Below are 6,000 nucleotides of genomic sequence, written 5' to 3'. Positions count from 1 at the left end.
CCAAGCAAACCAGCTGCCCTCACCTGAAAGGGTGTTAGTCTCTCAATCATGTCCCTGTGACCCCATGGACTGCAGCCCACCAGGCTCCTTTGTCCATGGGATTTTCCAGGTAAGAATACTGGAGTGGGTTGTCATTTCCTTCTCCAGGGGATCTTCTCGACTCAGAGATTAAACCCAGGTCTCCTACATTACAGGTGTATTCTTTAACATCTGAACCACCAGGGACATGCATAAGAAACTGCTACCTCCCAAAACTGGGGTCAGAAGGCTGGGCGTGTGGTTCAGGCTCTACAAGGCATTTCACATCCTCCTAGTATCTCCTCTTGTCTCCCTAAGAAGCTCTTACATCTCAGGACACCTCTAACCAATACCCTCTTGTGGTGGGAGCTAGTGCTCAGCAGTTAATATTTTCAGCCCAGAGAGACACAGCCTGTGCTTTAGACCATGGCAAACCCTCCCAGCTAGCCCCAGTCCATCCAAATTTATCCTGTTCCTCAGATCCCATGGCCAACAGGCAGTCCCTGAGTCTGTTCAGTGGACAGGCTCTCACAGTGTCCAGCGCTGAGGCTCCTCCCACCCCCGTGTCCCCTCAGCCCTGCACAATGAGCCTGCACTCCTGGGAATGGAGGGCCCTCTGTGTGCTTCTTCTGGGGCTGCTGCTGGGCCTTCTTCCTCCTTCAACCAGAGCAGGGAGCTGGTTCGGGCAGGCCCTTGAGTAGGGGGAGGATTGGGTAGGGGGAGGAGGGGACGAGCGGTCAGTCCCTCCGACTCCTGTGGGCTGGGCCCTGCGGGAGGAGGTGCTGGGGGCTGAGAGCGGGCTTGGCCTGCTCAGTGGTCAGGACTCGGGGCGCATTCGGGGGAGGCTGAACCTACTGGGGAGTGGTGACAGTGTTATGGTGACAAGCTGTTTCCATCTCTGTATGAGCTGGCCCGGTTCACCAAATTCTCCCAAAACTAACACCCATATATAAACACTCTTCCTCTGGCAACAGGGTGTGGGCTGAGTGTTTTCCAGGAAACTCCTCACTAACCTCTGGGAAAGATTCTGACGGAGTCTCTGATGATGCAACAAATGTCCGCTTTGGTTCGGAATCAACAAGGACTCACTGTTTGGCACACGGATGTCAATGCTATGTAGCAGCCTCGAAGGGAGGAGAGTGTGGGGGAGAAAGGACGCATGTGTGTGTTTGGCTGAACTGTTCCCCTTGGTGTTCACTTGAAACTGTCACAACACTGTTTGTTAATGGGCTACACCCCAAATACAAAGTAAAAGTTAAAAGAGAACAACATGTGACCAAACACTCACCAAAAGAAGACAATGGATGATCTGAACATTGGCTTCAAAGTGCATTTTGGTAACACAGAAAATTATAGTATTTTAAAATCCTAGTTTATGATTTAGAGTCTATGATATTTAGGTGACTGATCAATTGTTTAATACAGGCACTGATAAGAATACAAGCTAAAGGCTAAGCAGTTTTAATATCATAAATTTCACACTACAGTCTAAAGCCAGGGCACATAAGTCTATTTATCAGTCTCCCTCCCTCCAACTCCCTCTCTCTATAGTTTTAAGATTTGTGTCACCAGTGAGCTCGCTCCAGCTCTCCTGCAACACACACCCTTCATTCTGTGGGAGAAGTGATAACACTTGTTTACACTAGTGTAAGTGAGGAGGTGATGCATGGTGACAGAAGGAAGGAGACTGGAGGGGGGCTCGGCCTGGCCTCGGCCTGAGGGCTTTGCCAGGATCCTCACTCCCTCTCTCACTGCTGACCATAAAAGGGGCCTGGAGAAGCCTGTGAGGAGCCCTGGCCAAGAAGCTTCATGCACGTCTCGCCATTTACATCGTGAGCATGAAGTTTTCTCAAAGATCTTCAAATTTCTGTCTTTTTCTGACTTTTTTCGTCTTCATTAGTCTTCTCACCAGGGGTGTCATTAACTAAATCAGCCTATATATTATTAATATTAACATATATCATTGATATATAAATATTATATTAAAATAATAATAGTACATAACATTTAATGTTTATTTACATTATATGTGCATACATTTATGTAGCATTATGTTATAATAAATTAAATTAATAACTATAAATAAACTAGCATGACAATATGAGTATATATTACTCCTCAGAGGCAGATCTTTGCCTTTTATGCAGTCAACTCTGCCTGCTGACCACATTTTGTTTGCCAGAAAAAATGAAGACTGAGGCCAGAGTGAAAAGTGAGGGGAAGGCAGGCAGAGAAGACCCAACCTGAAATTACAGGGAGGCATAATTGAATCACTCAAGTGAAACAAGAAGTGTGTTCCCAAGACCAGCCTGAAGTGAGGGGAGCGGATGCGACCCTGCACCCTGCCCGGCCTGTGGGCACCTTCTGGGGTGGGGTGAGCGGGAGGGAGCCTCCTCCGGGTGTCTCTCCGCCGGCTCCTCTGTGAGCCCGCTTGTCCTCCCCAGGCTCTGCTGAGACCTTTGTGCTTTGCCGCCAGGAGGCCCATTTCCTGCCCTCCACTGTTCTCCGCCTACCATCTCTCTTTCCTGGATTCTCTGGGCTGCTACCGGCCAGGCTGGAGACACAGGCATCAGAAGACCTTCCCCCAGCCCGTGAGCTGTCCTCGCCCGGCCCTCCTCCTTTAGCGCTGGGTTAACGGGGTGCCTCGTGTTCATTGCTGAGACTTTCCTTGCTCATAGTTTCCTTCATTCCGGATGGTGGGATGCGCAGGGCAACTAAACCCATTTCTGAATTTCCCTGAATGTGCATGCTAGATGAACCTAGTTTGCTTATAGCAGAATCATGTTGTTCTAAAGAAAGATTTTTATATTCCTATTGAAAACCACTGGAAAACCCCCAAACAGGAAATGGTGACACCTCAAAGTCATACTGTTACATGACAAAAGCAAGTTGTAAAACAGCACACATTATTTGATTAACTGAACTAAAAATGAACATATATTATCTGCATGTAAATAAAATATATTTGAAAATGTTTTCTAAAAAGCTGGAGGAATATATACAAGTGAACCACAGATACTTTGATAAGGATGAAAGAGAAATTCTACTTTTACTCTAAATTATCCAGTTTCTTTTTGGGTGTACTTTTAACTCAGGAGGAACTTGAACGAGAGTGTATATTGTTTGCATTTAAATAAACAGTACATATGATTGTACAGAACCAGCTTAGAAGGGCTAGAGACAGAAAGAGCGCACGAGCAGCACAAACAGTGAAATGCTGGCTGCACCCTGCTGTGCCCTCCAGTCACTGGGTCATTCCCTGAACACTTGTTGGGTTTAAGGCAGCCTGGAAGTCAGTCACCTGTCCAAGGCACGTCTGAATTGATGCCAAGCCCATAGTAAATACATATTTCAATTAGTAGCTCTCAGAGGTAGCAAAAGTACACTGTATTCTCTAAACTTATTTTGGCCTGTTCTATAATGGATTGTTCCATTAAAAACAAAACACTCAAACCAACATTAAAAACCACCCTTTTGGTGTACCTGAAAGCTTTTGCCATTTTAGAGCTTTCTCTTTTTCTGTCATCTCTTAAACATGTAAAATAAATACAGTCAAGTCCCCTCAGGAGGGGCCACTCAGGGAGCTCTGGGCCTCAGTCGTTCCTAGGAATAAAAGTGGCAACGAGCATTTTTGCTCCAGAACTCTCAAGGCATTTTGGTGTGGGATAATCGGGACCCGTGGAAAGCATATGATAGCCTGATACTGTTTCTCACATCTGCCACAGTTCAGTGATTTTCAATATCTTACTTTTTGTAACCAAAGATTGAGAATGCTCAGGAGAGAGCATAAATATAACTACATACTCGTTATAAATAGCATATAAGTAGAAAGTATAGTCAGATGTGAGTCTAACTTAGCTTAATATCCTAGTTCCTGTGGCTCTCAGTCCATAAGGCTCAGACTATATTCCTCGGGCACCTCTGCAGATTGGACAGTAGGTGGCGCTTTCAGCGTGTTTGGAACAGTCCACGGGCTTTGGCTTGTTTACTTGCTTTTTAACTGTTTTACCACCATTGCACAGAAAACAGAGTAATTTGGTACATAAGTGTATGAAGTCCAGATCAATGTCATGGGAGCAATTCCAGAAGAACACAAAGCCATATAACTGGATCTGTAGGAAGCATTTACAAATATCCACAGAAAAGACTTTACCTCTCCGTAGATCCAAACTGAAAACAGAAAGTGAAAGTCACTCAGTCGTGTCCGACTCTTTGCGATCCCTTAGACTGTAGCCCGCCAGGCTCCTCTGCCCATGGAATTCTCCAGGCAAGAACACTGGAGTGAGTTGCCATTCTCTTCTCTAGAGAACCATCCCAACTCAAATTATCCAGTAATAAAACGCTTTTAGGGTCTGTGTCACAAATGCTCCTCACTACTTTGATTCCTGGTAATGACAGAATCTCAGGTCGACCCGGGACCTGCCCTAAAGTAGTTTGTGTCCTGTAACCCTGGTCCACATAGACTTTAGTTCAGTTTTCTTGTTTGGAAACAATTTGACGTAGCTTGCTCACAAGCGAAAAGCAAACTACTATACCTTAAAATGTTCCAGTAGAGCACAGTCAAGTGCTCTTGATTCTAGGAACTTCAAAGGATGTTTTTAAGCCTTGTCAGCCACCAGCTTCTCTTGATTCTGAAAGCTGGGTTTACTAGGGACCGGCAGCAGTGGAAGTGTGATGAAATCACTGCAGCGGTGTTGTGCTTCAAAGCACAGGGTCTGTACAGACTAGGAACAAAGATAAAATATTCTGAAGGGGTGAATCCAGGGCATTTACTCTTATCTGAACAAAAGCTTGTGCACAGATGCATTTTATGCATCACCAGGGAGGGCACAGGCTCCCTGGGCTCTCCAAATCCCTCAGGTTAAGAGCTCCTGGCCAGGGAGTGAAAGAAAGCAAAGGCAGCCCTTCTCTCTTCCCCATTCCGAACTCTGGTCCCATGAGAGGGACAGTGGACGCTCAGCGCGCTGTCCCAGCCTCACGGCTGCCAGAGGAGTTACAGGAGCAGACTTGCCCAATGGCGCCGCTGCTTCCTGCCTGCTGCCGGGCCTTGTGAGAAGGCCCCAAGGAGATCTAGGAAAAGCAAAGGGGAGTCCAACTCAGCAGAGCAGCCCCGAAGCACAGGGAGTTAAAGAAACAGGAAGCACGAGTCAGGTCAAGGAAGGACCCCTTTGTGAAGGCTGCGCTGATAACGGGTGTGGCTGAAGCATCACTCTCCAAGCACATGGGGCTCTGAGTCTGCAGGCACTTCCAGTTTGCCTCACCATGAGAGGCGCCTGCTTGTCAGAAGGCAGATCTTTTCTACCATCAATATACTGTCTTTTCCCCGCTGTCAGCCCTATAATCTGGCACTATATGTGCCTTGCTCCATTGGCTGCTAACACTTCTGTAAAAAGAGATCTAACTGTCAAGAGTTCAGAATTCCACGGGTCTGTGGAGTCCCGCCACCAATTCACTCCCCAGAGCTGTGTCTGAATCAAGTAAAAATGCTCATTATAGGCTTAGGATTGAAGATACTAAAGTGAGAACATGAATAAATTTAGAACTTTTGGAAAGTCTGATTTTAAAAGTATTTGTTTATCTTTAAAGTCCAATAATAAACATTTACTCTTGCTTGTCTTGTCTGAGGAATAAACGTGGAAAGATACTTACTGAAAAAAAGCTACAAAATCTGAGGCTTTGAAGAAGGGAATTAAAAGAGAATGGGTCTCATGAAGAGTAACTCCTTTCAGATGGAGAAGCTGAGAGGAGAAAGAAATTGATTTAAGACAAGATCTTAATATTAGAGCTTAATATTAGAGCTGAGGCCTTCTGCCATTTCATCAAATTTGCTTTTCTGCATGCAGGGTCACCTTATACAGACTCGTACAGACACACAATACAGCTACCATCTCCACTGATACACAGAGGGGTGCCCTGGCCACCGCTTCAGACCACCTTGTGGGCACTCAGGATGCTCAGGACTCTGTCCTGTGTGTCCCTGGG

This window comes from Bos grunniens, chromosome 3, assembly GCF_055505025.1.
Source record: "Bos grunniens cultivar Pamir isolate PY7600 chromosome 3, Bosgru_T2T1.0, whole genome shotgun sequence".
NCBI lineage: Eukaryota > Metazoa > Chordata > Mammalia > Artiodactyla > Bovidae > Bos > Bos grunniens.
The sequence above is the reverse complement of the archived record's forward strand: the minus strand, read 5'-3'. Positions refer to the sequence as shown.